The sequence below is a fragment of the Macaca fascicularis genome, chromosome 4, assembly GCF_037993035.2.
Source record: "Macaca fascicularis isolate 582-1 chromosome 4, T2T-MFA8v1.1".
NCBI lineage: Eukaryota > Metazoa > Chordata > Mammalia > Primates > Cercopithecidae > Macaca > Macaca fascicularis.
In genome coordinates this window covers 164709294-164724857 of record NC_088378.1, presented here as the reverse complement: position 1 = coordinate 164724857, position 15564 = coordinate 164709294, and the positions used below count along the sequence as shown (strand labels likewise).

Sequence of the window (15564 nt, the reverse complement as noted above, 5' to 3'; positions counted from 1 at the left end):
GCCTCCGCCTCCTGGGTTCAAGCAATTCTCATGCCTCAGCCTTTGAGTAGCTGGGATTACAGGCGTGTGCCACCATGTCTGGCTAATTTTTGTATTTTCAGTAGAGATGGGGTTTCACTATGTTGACCAGGCTGGTCTTGAATTCCTGGCCTCAAGTGATCTGCCTACCTTTGCCTTCCAAAGTGCTGGGATTACAGGAGTAAGCTACCATGTCCAGCCTCATGATTGTATTGTAATTCTGTGTTTACTATATAAATTCTCTGTTTTCTACCAGAAATGGTAGGATGGGAGAGGGGTGACCAACTCCTTCCAGTTTACCTGGAACTTCCCTAGTTTTATAGCTCCAAGTCCAGTGTCCTGGGAACTCCTCAGCTGGGGCAAACTAGGATGCTTTGTCATACTAGTCTGGTCCACAACACACTCTAGATCCAGCACTGTGGCCAGCACATATCACACGCTCAATATATGTGCATGAAAAAAAAATGTGCATGAAACAAAATTTAGTAGTGCTTAAAGTGGGTAAAAGAGAAATTAGCCATCACTCTCAATATTCCCCTGACCTTAACAAACATTCCTTGAGAAGGAAAAAAATGGCAAACAGCCACTCTTCAAAATGATTTTAGGAGTCTGACTCTAACTTTTCCCTGAAAGACAGTGGTTGAATTTAAGACTATAGACAAATAGCAGGATAATATGCAAGTCCAGTCTGCTGAACGTGGGGGTGTCCATTCATTCATTCAGCAAACAGTATTTTTTTTGTGCCTGTCCTCAAAATACTCTCACCTCTCTACCAGGTTCACTAGTAAATTGTATTCATTCTCTTGGGAGAGTTTTTGTAAATTATCTAGTGATGTGCAAATACTGTGGTAGGAGATGACTCTAAACTCTATCAGCTGTGATTCTGAAGTGGGGAGTGGAATTAGCATGGGTTCCAGGCTAATGTCTGCAGACATTAGGACCCCTACGGTGGCCTAGGTCAGGCTATGAAAACATCCTACTTGCCTTCACATGTGTCTTCTTCCTCCACAACCCCTGGGGACATGGATGTCTCTCTAAGTAAATAAATGATCTGTGCTCATGAAGAAATGAAGTGCCTTGCAAGGAACACAATGTCCTGACTCAAGCTCCGGTAAACAAACTCAGTAATTTATGTGGGAAGTCCTTTGTAATTTTACACAGACCCTCAACTGCTTTAAACTGTTTAGGAATATTTATTCATACAGCATGTTTAAGAGTCAGCATCCAGGATTTCAGTCTTCCAAACAAGAAAATTAGAAAGCATGTTTTGTTCCCACAGTGACAGAGGAAGGGCAGAGGCTATTAGGACAACTCATCTCCTACAATATTAAAAACACCCTGGCAGGCTTCACCAGGTCACAAGAAGGACCCGCCGGAGCTGGGAGTGGGAAGAGCAGCTGTGGTGGTGGTTCGCAGACAGGTGCGTGGGCAACTTGTTTCTGCTTGTGAGGTCAGAGATTGAAATGAGAAGAAAGCAAGCTGAAATGCTTCTCCCCAGACCCATGATTTCCATTTTACTCAGAAAGCATGTCTTTACTTTAGACATGAGGGAAAATATGAAGCTAAGCAGAGGGTGAAAAACAGTCTAGAGAAGAAATAGGATAAGACGTTCGAATGTTTTTCACCTGCTTAGAACCAAGCCCATTAATAGAATAGGAGCCTCAATTCCCTTCACTTCCCTCATCTCAAGCAGTGGTAATGGAGAAAACCGCGATATTCCTCCAAGCATTCTTGACCCTGACAGTTGTTTCAAAGATACATGGTTCTATCATTGGATAAACCTGTGCACAGAGAGCGGCACAGATCAACCAAGACCCATTAGTACTTGTTCCAGTTTGCTATTTTGCAAATTACCTTAAAACTTTAGTTGCTTAAAACAACCACCGTTTTATTATATTTCTTGCTTTTATGGGTCAGGGATTTGGGCAGGGTTCAGTTGGAAGGCTCTTCTGTTCCAGGTGGCATGAACTGTGCTTGGTTGGTGGTGGATTCAGTTGGCAGGTGGGCTGGTATGGAGGACAGTTTCCTGCACAGATATGGTGCCTCAGAGGGTGTGGTGGGCCCAATAATGGTCCCCAGAGATATTCAGGTGTGAATCCCTGGAACCTGTGACTGTTACCTCATATGGCAAAAGGGACTCTGCAGGCATGATTAAGGATCCTGAGATGGGGAGATCATCCTAAATTGTCTGGGTGGACCCTAAATGCAATCAGAAGTGTTCTTACAAGAGGAAGGGACAGGGAGATTTCACTACAGAGAAGAAAAAGGCTCTGTGAGGACTGACATGAGATGTCACATTGCTGGCTTCCAAGATGGTGGGAGAGGACATGAACCAAAGAATATATGGAGTTCTGCTGTCATTGCTGGGAAAAGGCAGGGAAACAGGTTCTTCTCTAGAACCCCTGGGGGAAGCAAGGCCCTGCTGACGCAATGGTCTCAGCCCAGTGAAATTGATTTTGGGCTTCTGACCTCCAGAACTGTAAGAAAATAATGTGTGCTGCTTTAAGTCACCAAGTTTGTGGCAATTTGTATAGCAGCCATAAAAAAAAAATAAACCAACAAACCTAACATAGTAGAGATGACCAGATGACTGGAGTGAACTGAGACTACTGAAGAGTGGGTGGTGCCATGGCCTCTCTGGCATGGCAACTGCTCTCAGCATTTCACAGGGCTCCCAGAGAGTGTCCAAAAGAGGAAATAGAAGTTTCCAATTTCTTCACCCTTGGGCAAAGCAATCACAGAGCCTAACCCAGTTCAAAGGATGGAGACTAAACTTTACCTTTCCATGAAAGAAGCATCAAAGACTTTGTGGCTGTCTTTTTACTGCAGGAAAGAACACTTTGAAAATTCATGCCCTACTGACTGTAGAGCAACACCGTCATGTCTGCATGCTTATTCAGTCTGCTGACTATCAAAATCCTGGTTCTGTGGTGGGTAAAATCATCTATCAGTTTGACATAAAAAACAGAATCATAGGGATTATTTTGTATTCCTGATGGAATCCAAAATCCACTGGCTTATGTCATTCTAAAAGAGGTCAAGAAAACAAGCAGGCTTGTTACAGTGTGTTCATTTATTCATTTCTAGTCTTTCTGCAGAATTGACTAGAAGACAGACATCGCATCAGCAAGTGGGGCCAGTAATGTAGAAGACAGTGTGACAAAACTGATGGATCTTCACTGCAAAACTGGAGAGCTGGTACAGGATTTCTCCGTTCTTTAGTCTGAGCATAACGACTACCATGAACTAGACAGACTCTACTGCAGCTTCTCAGAAAGTGCTGCTGTCACCTCCACTTCCAATCCAATGTGTTGTATGGATGAATGTGAGCATTATTCAGGCACTTTCCCCTATGTCATGTCCTTTGATCTTCATCACATTCTACCTCTCAGCTCGTTATTTCTAATAACAGGAAACTCAGCCTGGGAACAGTCACCTAGCTAAATAAATGATCAAACCAAGACTTTGGGTTGGCCTTCCTCTTTTTCCCAGCTAAGGGAAGGTTCCCGGGGGTGGACACATGATACAAGAGCCCAGGGAAGCAGGTTTCCCCCATATTTCTCATGCCATTTTCTCCTCATTGCAGACGTATGCTGATTTCACACAACTGGCTAACTTAACAGGTGTTCAAGCGTTTGAGCACCTGGAGTAGAGATGAATCTGAGATGGGGGTTGCTGTATCAGCCCCATGCAATGCACACTGGCTGATGTCTTGAAGCTCTTTAGATTATACTTTTGCATTTACTTCTACAGTGGAGAATAATAGAGTCAGGACATCAGGGACCTGCACTTTGATCATGAAAACAAACTGGCTGGATCCACCATATTGGTAGAAGCCCAGTCATATACCTCAGCTGCCCTGAGGTATATGTTTGGGTGTGTGCAGGAGTCCATGAGAAGTGCTGCAATGAGCGCCTCTCTGAGTAATCTCTGGGCTTTTAAGAAATCATAACAACATAAGAGCAATAATAAAGATGAAACTCCTCTTACCACAACTGGAGACCTCTGAGGTAAAGGATTATTTTCTGGTTAGAAACTTGTGAGAATACTTTCCTTGTATGGGAACAATGGCTAGACCTCCAGCACTCTTAGCTGAGATCAAGCCAACTCTAGGCCAGGCATTGTATTAGGTCCTTTATTTATAGCTTTTTTTTTTTTTTTTTTTTTTTTTTTTTGGCATAAAAGGTATATTTTCTCCAAAATCCTGTGTTAGCATATTTTTGTGTTGCTATAAAGGAATACCAGAGGTTGGGCAATTTATAAAAGAAAAGAGGTTTATTGGGCTCATGGTTCTGCAGGCTATACAAGAAGCATGGTACCTGCTTCTGGCGAGGGCTTCAGGCTGCATCCACTCATGGTAGAAGGGGAAGGGGAGCTGATGTGTGTAGAGGTCACAAGGAAGGAAAGAAGGGCAGGGAGGTGCCAGGCTCTTTCAACAACCAGTTATCTCGGGAACTAAGAGGGAGAAATCATTCCCTAGAGAATGACACCAAGCCATTCATGAGGGATCCACCCCCGTGACCCAAACACTTCCCACCAGGTCCCACCAGCCCTTTAACAACAGGAATCAACTTTCAACAGGAGACTTGCAGGGCCAGACAAACCCATATCCAAACCAGAGTAGCCCCCTACAAGGAAAGTATCTCCAAATTTCCCTGTTTCTAGTGAGCCACATTACATAGGGCTTCTATGCACAGGTGACAACTTAATCAGAGAAGAAAAAATGAAGTGGAGTTGGAGTTATACTCATAACATTTTAAAGTTTTATTACTATAACAAGTTTCAGAAGCATCTAAGGTGTTATTAATACTAACATTCAAACTTCCATGTTACAGACTTTATAAAGAAATGCGGTGAAGGGGCTGCAGAGTGATATTTGGTCTTGTCACCAACCAAGAAAATGGAAAAGAAGAAATATACTGAAAGCTGCTAGATGCAGCAACCACCACCCCGGAAGGGAACTGGAAGGGGCCATGTATCAAGTAGGGGTTCCTTCAGTAGAGTGTGAGAGAAAACCCAAAATAGGGGCCAGGCATGGTGGCTCATACCTGTAATCCCTGCACTTTGGGAGGCTGAGGTGGGAGGATTGCTTGAGTCCAGGAGTTAGAGACCAGCCCTGGCAACATAGCTAGATTTCATCTCTACAAAAAACAAAAAGAATCAGCTGAGTGTAATGGCATGCACCTGTGGTCTCAACTACTCGGGAGGCTGAGGCAGGAGGATTGCTTGAGGCAGGAGGTCGAGGCTGCAGTGAACTGTGATTGCCCCACTGCACTCCAGCCTGCATCACAGAGCAAAATCCCATCCAATGCCAAATAGTTATGTCTTATTCAAGATAGATGCATTTTCTTTCTTTCCATAAAAGGAGACCCCAGGGTAGACAGTATTCTTGGTTACAGGTGTTCCACAGTGGTCAGGGATCCATCTCTCTCTCTCATCCATCCACTCTCTGTCATCTGACGTCCCATGGTCTAGGAAGGTTTCCTGGATTGCAGCCAATGTAGCTGCATTTCATCTACCAGGAAGAAGGGAGACAGAAAAAAGCAGCAGAGATCAACCCACTATCTTTTAAGGGGCCCCCTAGAAGCTGCCACATAGACTGCCACTTTATCTCTATAAGGAGGATGGAAAACGTCATCTTTAATCTGGGTCAACATATACCTTGTTCAAAGTCAAAGTCTGCATAACTAAGAAAGATAGGAAAAACCAGTATGGATAGACCAAACATGGCAATTAGGAAAAAGACCTGATTTCTGCCTGGATTTCGGCATATACTACAAACATATTAACATTAACACAGTAACATTTAACAGGTCATGACTCCCCTTTCCAAAACTGCGTTAAATTAATTCTTAACACATGTACCAGGAAACTACTTTTCTTTTCCCCGAAACCTTTTTCTGGTAAAATTGGCATGTATCTTATGTTCATTCATGTCATATTTTGATAGACATGATAAAAATCTCATTGAATTGACTGCCTCAAACCTATGAAGCAGGCAATATTATTCTCATGGTTCAGGAGGATTAGGAAGTCTGTTTAGGCCCAACCAGGATTGAAATCCAGATGCATCTGGTTTCAAAATATTTAATGCGTTCTGAAAATGTACCAAAACTGTTGGACTTTAGGAAAAACAAAATAGCCTTGGTGAGAGAAGCTCTTCCCAGTTTGTCTCATATGAGAACATTGTTTGGTGGTAAAAAGAGGCATTTTAAAGCTGAGGAAGATGTGGTAGTGCAATATTAATATAAAGAGACATTGTAACAGAATACCGATGTGTCTTGGCCAGACCATTCTGTGTAACTATAAAGGGGTAGTATCTTTGGCTCCTGGGTCGTTTAAGCGACATTTTGCTGCTTCTACAACAGCGACACAGTAGATCCCAGCTGAGTTTGTGTTGCAGTCTGGTGGGCAGACGGTGTAAACAATCTAAACCGAATTTCCTTGCTTGCAAATACTATGGTAGATCCCTGAATGCAGAGCAGATGTGAGAAATAAACTTTTGAGCCATTTATATCTGTTGTAAATTGAAAGGGGGAAAAAATCCCCAAGTAGAAAAATAGTTTGGTTTGGTATTAGAAGAACGTATATTTTTAAAAGATGCCACATGAAGAAATTTGAGTATCAAAATAACATTGGGGAAAGTTGGTTAATAAAGTGTTGGAATCCAAATGTTTCCTAGAAACAGGTGTTATCCTTTATCAACATTAAATTTAATTGGGTGTTCAAATGTTTAAGTCTTAAATTCAGGGAATGCCTGCTAGCATTTTGCTCCAGATTCCAGAAAAGTAGATTTGAGTATTGTCATGACAGAAATATATATATGGTTGCTAAGGCCAGAGGTTTACCCACAGGTCCTTCCCTGTATGGCCCAGCCACATGAGAGAAATTTTGAATGAAGCACATCTATATTTCTGTATTGGCTTTGATACAATTTGATGGGCCATCTGCTCCCCGACAGCTAGGTCCCCCGGAGCTGTCTCTAAACATCTGAATAACTCTGGTCCACAGCCAGCTGTGTTCACACAGTCAGAGGCTTCAACACAAGTCCCAGGTCTGAGCTGAAAGCAGTGGTATTGTTTAAAAGATACAGCTCTCAAATTTTACCATTTGAACAGAAATATAGTGAAGGTCATTGCTACCTTCTACACCACTGGAAAAAATGTTGGTTGTGCATGGGTTCACCACAACTTCTGCCCCTGAGGTTCGAGCCAACCTCCCACCTCAGCCTCCAAAGTAGCTGGGACTACAGGCACACACCACCATGCATGGCTAATTTTTTCCATTGTTGGAAAACTGGTAAACTGTTAGTGTCCCAATGAAACCCAATTTTACTGTGAGTACAATTAACCTTTGAGTCCCATGAGGCCCTACATAAATTATTGGTCCCCAAATCACTGACTTGTTCTCATTAATGCCTTTGGACTTACTGTTAGGTGCAATCACAAAAGATATAAAATGCATCCGCTTATTGTGGAGTTTATCTCTAAAATAGGCAAGATGAGTTCTTTCCTGGATGTATAATTGAGAATTTAAAACACCTTTGGAATGCCAGTTTCCAAACAACTACTCCCAGAGAAGGAATTGTGAAGTATTGCTGCTTATTCTCTGTTCCTTGAGCTATGATGGAGCGCTGTGGAAGACTCTCTAGAGAGGAAGGGGACTGAGGAGACAAGGGCATTTCTTAACCACGGAACTAGAGAAATAGTCCCCTTTCCACCCTCCACACTGTTGAACAGGATCTTCAAGACTGAGATTCATACACTTTTATGGGAAAGTTCTTTCTGGATTTACACAGCTGTGACAGTATCATGCTTCATCATTAAAAAAGTATCAGCCTCATTCTTTCTTTATTTTGTGTTTTTATTCATTCATTTAATTATTATTTCATTCAGCACGTTGTTGAGTGCCTTTTCTTTTCTTTTCTTTTCTTTTTTTGAAATAAAGTCTGGCTCTATCACTCAGGCTGGAGTGCAGTGGTGTAATCTTGGTTCACTACAACTTTGCCCTCTGGGGCTAAAGCCACCCTCCCACCCCAGCTTCCCAAATAGTTGGGACTACAGGTGCCCGTCACCGTGCCCAGCTAATTTTTGTATTTTTTGTAGAAATGGGGATTTCACCATGTTGGCTAGACTGGTCTCGAACTCCTGAGCTCAAGTGATGCTCCTGCCTTGGCTACACAGAATGCTGAGATTACAGGCATGAGCCACCGCGCCCGGCCTATTTTTGAGCGCTTTCTGTGAACAGCTACTGTGTTAGTCATTAGAATTATGAGCAGAGAGAGAAAATCTAGACACTGCTGCTTACAGTCTAAGTTGGGGAGAGGGACATCAGTCTGAGGATCCCAGGGACAGAGGTACAACTGCCGTGACCTTCAGAGGAGCAGCTCAAGGTCACACGAGAGTCAGTAACAGGGCACTTGACTGAGGGTGGTCAGCAGAGAGTTCCATGAGGAAGGTATTTTGAGCTGAGAGCTGAAGGAAGCATGGGAAGAAGAGAGAAGAAAGGCAGATGAAACGTTGTAACAGGCAGATAGAACAGTTTGTACAAAACCCCTGTGACGTGGGGTATATGGTGGGAAGAGGGCCCAAGTGTTCAAGTAATGGAAGAAGGGAACTGTAGGTGGAAGACAGGGATGGAGGGGCTTGGGGAAGAGTCACATTCCCATGTCCCTGCCCTTCCCAGCTCCCGCAGTCATCTTCAGGTTTGCAGAGAAATCCAAAGGAACAGTAGGAAGCTAGAACCTATCTGTTGACTAGGATTTCACTTCCCGTTGTTAGGTATATTTCACTTTTTTGCATCTTGTTTTAAAGAGTGCCAGCAATCCCACTCTTGGTATATGCCCAAAAGGCAATACATTGTTATGTCGAAAAGTTACCTGAATTCATATGTTTATCACAGCGCTATTCACAATAGCAAAGATATGGAATCCACCTAAGTGTCTATCAACAGAGGGTTAAATAAAGAGTCCATAAAAAAGAATGAAATCGTGTCTTTTGCAGCAGCATGGGTGGAACTGGAGGCTTTTATGCTAACTGAAATAATTCAGAAACAGAAAGCCAAATACCGCACGTTCTCACTTATAAGTGGGAGCTAAACAATGGGTACGCATGGACATAGAGGAGAATAGTAGATGTTGGAGACTCAAAAAGGGTTGGGGGGGAGGGTTGAAAAATGATGTAATGGGTACAGTGTTCACTATTCAGGCAATGGGCACACGGAAAGTTCAGACTTCACCCCTATGTAATATATGAAATAAGAAATCTGCACTCATACCCCCATAATATAAATAGATTAGATTAGATAGATAGATAGATAGATAGATAGATAGATAGATAGGTCAAGAATCCTAGGAGGCTCATAATTAAATCCAGTATTCATGACTGAATTATCCTTACCTCACCTTTAACTTTCATCTACCTGCCTCCTACATCCCCCACTATGATTAATGTGACTGATTCATCACATTTAATTCTTTTCGCTGTTTCTTTGGGTTTTTTATTCCCACATTTCTAAATGTGCTTATACCACTAATCATTCATCTCCCAATTTTAAGCCTATCCATTTGTGTCCTGTTTTTGTAGCTGAAGGCTCAGCCTGTCTCTCATACCTCACTGTCCCTATCACACCAACATGGTTATAGTCACCAGTGTGGACATCGGCGAAACTTTGTGAATATTATTCACTGCGGAGCCTACTATATACTGTGATCATGCGTTTTTCTTCACAGTTTTTGGCTTTCCTTGAATTAATACTCTGTCTCATTTCTTTATTTGCTTTACTCTTTGTATATATTCCTTATATTTCTCCATCAAATCTGAAAAAAAATCCTGTATTGAGAGCACATTCCCTGCCACCAGCATTTTGGGAAGAACAGAGTGAGTGAAGGGCATAGCTCACTCATAGACTTTTCGTAATCTTCCTGTTTTTAGGATGGGATCTCCCTGCCCCTCTACCGTGTCTGGCATCCGGAGCCGCTCTAGGTGAATATATTTAGAGACTAAATCTGCATCTCTGGGGCAAGGTGTCTGGGGAGGCATTTTGAGGGTTCTAGTTGCAGAGTGGCTTCCTCTATCACCCACCTTCCATTCTCTTATCAGCTTCCCAAAATCAGTTACCCTTGCTCGTTTGCTGATGCATCTTCTCCTGTTCTCTTTGTCCCTATGGACTTCTGCCTATTTTATTCTATTTCCTTTATTTTAGTGGCATTTCAAAGGAGGGCAGGGCCAGCCTGCCATGTTACCTGGCAGTCCCCTGCGGTTCCAGGGTCAGCTGTCCTCTCAGCCCAGTGGCCAGGCCCTGAGTCAGGTCTGAGACTAGTGTGGACCGTGCAGGGATATGGGGGATGGCTTTTGCGTTAACCACCAGTTCCCCTGAACTTCCTGCCTGCCTGCTTTCTGCTTTGCAGCGTTGTGCCAGGCACCGAAGTCTGGGGGTGTGTCAGGGAGCCTCACAGGGGAGGTTCTTGCTCATATGTGCAGGAATGACCCTGACTGATAAGAAACATACTTTTTTATTACTCTTTTAGCAAAACTTTCAATAGTCAAAATCCCCCTCCCCTCGCCTCTCTTTCTGTGTTTCTATAATAACTTCATTGGATCTGGGCATCTGGATTGTAGGTGTTCATTGAAAACCTCAAAATAACAGGGTCTGTCCTCCTTTCTTCTGGGAAGGCCCCATGTGAATTCCACAGCCCATCTTCTAGGATCCCAGCCCCTCATTCCCTGCTTGATGAAGACCTGGAGGAGGGATGGTGGAGAAGGGGCCTGGGAAACAGGCAGGCTTTGGCGTTCCAAAGTGAATGGATGTGAAAAGAGAACATCTTGAAAATATCTATTTAGAAAAGGTCAATGAGTGAAGAAACAACATAAAATGTAGGTGGGAGCTCGCTTGACCTCTTGGCCTGGTGTGAAGAAGCCTCACCAACTTCGGGAAATTAACATTCTTCCTGGTTACTCAGCGTCGGCATTGGAGATGGTGAAGAATACAGTGGAATCCATCCACGCAGAGGCTGCACTCCTGGCGTAGGGTCGGCCATGCCACTAGCAGCTGGGAGTGAATCTCTGCAGCCACTGAAAATAGGGATTTGTAATGGAAATGCTGACAGACCCTTAACCATGGCAGTGCTAGCAAGAGCTGCGATAATACAGTAAATAAGGTGAATGGGCTCGGCTTATCTCATTTCACAGCTGAGCTGTGTATTGCCAGATAAATCAAATCAGGGTAAACGGCTTCATCTAATAAACTGGGTCAACATATAATGTATTTGTTCAGGTTCGCACTTTCATTGATTCTCATTTGATTTAAGAAGAGATATTTCAGCTCATGTTTGAACATTTTTACTATTCATCCTTCCTTCTGGTAAGGAGAGACTGAGAGGCAGGGACACACAGCTGGGATTTTTTTTTCCTTTAAATAAATTAAGTTTTCTGATTCTTGTAAGTTCTTCTGCTTTTCATCTTTATGCATCAGCGTGGGGGAGGGGTGGCAGGACCGCTTGGGGAGAAAGCCAAGAAGCAGCAAGAGAAAGCACTCCGTCTCTTCATCTGCATTTCCCAATAACGTTTTAGTGATGTTTGCTAATGTATCATTCATTAACCATCAGCCACTATAAAAAACATAATCTATCTCGCAAAGTGGACATTATTATCGCATTAAATCATTTCACAATATACCTGAACGGTTCCACATGAGAGGCCTGGTCTGGCCAAGCTCAGACGCCTCCGGGGCAATTCTTTAGCAGTAATGAGATACGAGGTCTCTCTGTGATGAATACGATATTACTCGTGTCAGTGGTTGTGGACTGCACCCAGAATATTTCTTCTTACAGGTTTTTTTTTTTTTCTTCCATAGCAGAGGAACTCAGGCAAAGCACTATTAACCCAGTAAATGAAGCTCTAAAGATCACAGAGTGTGTCCATTAGGAGACAAGATGGTGACTAATCCAATTTTTCTTGCAGGAAGGGAAGATGATGCTTTGGTCACATCTGGGGACGGCAGGCCCTGCATTGCAGATGAGGCTCTGCGTTTGGGTCCTCTCCATTCCTCTCCTTTCTATCTCTTCCTTCTCTGCCTTTGTCTAAGGGCAATTATTACATTGTCCCCTCCTCTCCCTCAAGCCTCTCTTGCCCAAAACCTCCTTGAAGGTGATTAAAATAATGTCCATGGCTGGAGGAAGAAATGCAAAAGGGTAAAGGGTGGAGGGAGAGAGAAAGAGCCAAAAAGTAAGGCTTCCCACTTCACATTGCTGGGACTGTTTCCTGAGGCTTCAGGTCTGTGTTGTAGACGGGCTGGACTCTGCAAAAGGGTGGGTGGGAGGTGCAGGGACCATTTGCTTTCTGTTTCTGTTAAAATCACTTCAAACAGTCTTGTTTTTTGGGAAATAATCCGTGTTTTTTTCTCTCATAAGGGCCTTCACTTGTTTATTTCTCGGAAAACTGGTATTTGTTTAAAATGTTGACGGATAAATGCAAGATTCCAGATGTCCCTTAACCTAGACAGTCATAGGCTAGGATGGGAGGAATATCGTGAAGAGTAAAATAAAAATCGAAACAGAGTGGTGATTTTTTTTCCTAACCTTGTTCTAAACCTTTCTCCCTTTCCTTTTCTTCAACAAATACTTATGTGTCCACTTTATGAGGTACCTCGTGCGGGCCACTTATGGTTCATGGCGTCGTTACCTCAGTGAACAAATACAAAACAGATAAACAAAAGGCCACAAACAGAAGAGCCACAAAAGAGCTGCACGGATGCCCCAATTAAAATCGGGTGTACAGGCTGGCAACTGTGTCACATGTAACTAAATGTGATGTGTGATTTTTTTTTTTTTTTAATGACAACCCTACATCATTACTTCCCAAGAGAACATCAAAAATATATTCCCCCAAAGAGTAGCCTAGAGAGTCAGAAAATAGATCCTTTTTCCCCACAGTTTTGTCTTCTGCAGTTAATCAATTCAGAAGGATTAGCTTAATTTTCCACACTTAAAAATGCAGGTTGAAACACCCCCTTTGAAAGTCAAATTTATACTATTTCACATTGCTCTGGTATATTAGCTTAGGTGATGTGGAAAATGCAATTTAGAAAACATTTTGGCTTACGCGTGGTCTTTAGAAAGAACAGCATGGTAGGAGTCATGATTTTGTGTCTAAATGAATGTACCCTCAACTTCCCTTCTCATGCTGAAATGACCTTATAGATTGTATCAGTTTCAGTGAAATTTATTTACATTGAACGAATGGCTCAATCTCTCTCTGAACCCCCTGACCCACTTTCCCTTGTCCTTCCTGTTTCTCTTCCTTTGTTTCCTTTCTCACGTAACAGAAGGACTAGAAACCAGTTGGTGGGGGCATTTTACTGACAATGTCCTCATTTATACCCTACTAAGAAAATACTTGGGCTGGGTGCGGTGGCTCACGGCTGTAATACCAGCACTTTTGGGAGGCTGAGGTGGGTGGATCGTCTGAGGTCAGGGGTTCAAGACCAGCCTGGCCAATGTGGTGAAACCCCATCTCTACTAAAAATAAAAAATATGAAAAAATTTAGCTGGGCATAGTGGAAGGCATCTGTAATCTCAGCTACTCAGGAGGCTGAGGCAGGAGAATCACTTGAACCCAGGAGGTGGAGGTTGCAGTGAGCCGAGATTGCGCCACTGCATTCCAGCCTGGGTGATAGAGCAAGACTCCGTCTCAAAAAAAAAAAAAATAAATAAAATAAAAAAAAGAAAGAGAAAATATTTGTTGCCATGTTTTTTAAAAAAGAATATCTAAGGTCTTTTTATTGATTTGACTTATATTCAATTTATAAGGCTCCCTTGAGTTTTTGTTTAAATTAAATGATCCAGACAATGTAACAAAATCTAGAACTTTTAAAAGGTCATATATTTAGCAGAGCATTGTTCTGGTCACTATTAAGAGGGCTATTTCACTTCATTATATAGTATTTCACTAAGAGATGATTCTTTTTAACTAGAGTGGAACCTATGGCCCACATCATTAGCTCAGTTCTTGTAGTTAAAAAAAAAATAGTCCTCTTTTTCTTCTCAAAACTTTAGCTCCAATGTGGTTATTCTTTCTGGACTACTCAATAATGATTTTTCCCCCTATTTATTTGTCCAGAAAATGTTTATTGATAATGATCAGAGTATTTCTAGCTCTTAGTATTTGTTGGATTCTCTATAGCTCCCACCAAAGTGCTGGGCACTGAGGAGGTGCTAATAAAATGTGTCGAATTGAATGAGCTGTAATTGTCTTCTAGTTCGTTTTCTAGGTTCTACCTTCACCTGGTTCAGAAACGTTTTAGATAGAGCAGCTCAGGTACTTTTATTTATTTATTTATGTTTTTAGAGACAGAGTCTTGCTGCGATGCCCAGGCTGGAGTGCAGTGGCACAATCTTGGCTCACTGCAGCCTCCGCCTCCCGGGTTCCAGCGATTCTCCTGCCTCATCTTCCCAAGTAACTGGGGTTACAGTCATGTGCCACCATCCCCGGCTAATTTTTGTATTTTCATTAGAGATGGGGTTTCACCATATTGGCCAGGCTGGTCTTGAACTCCTGACCTCAGGTGATCTGCCCGCCTTGGGCTCCCAAAGTGCTGGGTTTACAGATGTGAGTCACCACGCCCGGGCAAAACACTGTTATTTAAATTCTTCTGACTGCTGTTCATGGCTTTCCATGATCTGCCCGAAGATGTATGACGTTGCATATCCCAAGTAAGACAGTTATTCCATCCCGAAATACAGCCCATTCTTTGTTATCACTGCTATCTCCACGTTGTGTGGAAGCTGCACCTGCTGCCTGAAACTGGTCTCCCTGGAGCTGCTCTTGTTCGAATCTTTACCCACTTATTCAAGGCCCTGTGCAAGCCCTTCTCTGGCCCTTCCAAAATCCCTCTTTGATAACTGCAGTCCACACTGATTTTTCTTTTTAACATTCACTTGTATTTTATAAAACTTTTCTTGTACATAAGGATACTTAACACGAGATCCACCCTCTTAACCATTTTTAGGTGTCCAATACAGTATTAACTATGGGTAGAATGTTGTGCAGCAGGTCTCCGGAGGTTACTCATCCTGCTTGACTAAAACTTAAGAACTTTGATTAGCAGCTACCTGTTTCCTCCTCCTCTCCACACCTGGCTGGAATTAAGCAGTATTTGTCCCTCTGCAGCTGGATCATTTATTTTAGCATCACAGTGTCAGTGTCCCTAGTCATCAGGCAAATGCAAACCAAAACCATAATGAGCTATCCCCACACACCTGTCAGAATGGCTGTTATTAAAACAAAACAAAACCTGAAACAAAAGACAAGCGTTGGCCAGATTGTGGAGAAATTGGAATCCTGTACACAGTTGGTGGAAATGTAAATAATTCAGCCATTATGGAAAACAATACAAAGGATCCTTGAAAAATGAGAACTAGAACTACCATATGACCCAGCAATCCCACTTCTGGGTATTTATCCAGAAGAATTGAAATCAGAATCTCGCAGAGATGTCAGCACTTCCAGGTTCATTGCACCATTATTCACAAGAGCCAAGATGTAGAAA

At 42.6% G+C, this 15564-nt stretch overlaps 1 long non-coding RNA gene across 1 annotated transcript; it reads left to right on the top strand.

Moving 5' to 3' along the window:
* Window positions 1–1376: 1376 nt before the first annotated feature.
* Window positions 1377–3479, top strand: LOC102140124 (uncharacterized). Its single transcript, XR_006697376.2, has 2 exons — window positions 1377–1438; window positions 3106–3479. It is a non-coding gene; the product is annotated as an uncharacterized lncRNA (long non-coding RNA).
* The last annotated feature ends 12085 nt before the right edge of the window (window positions 3480–15564 follow it).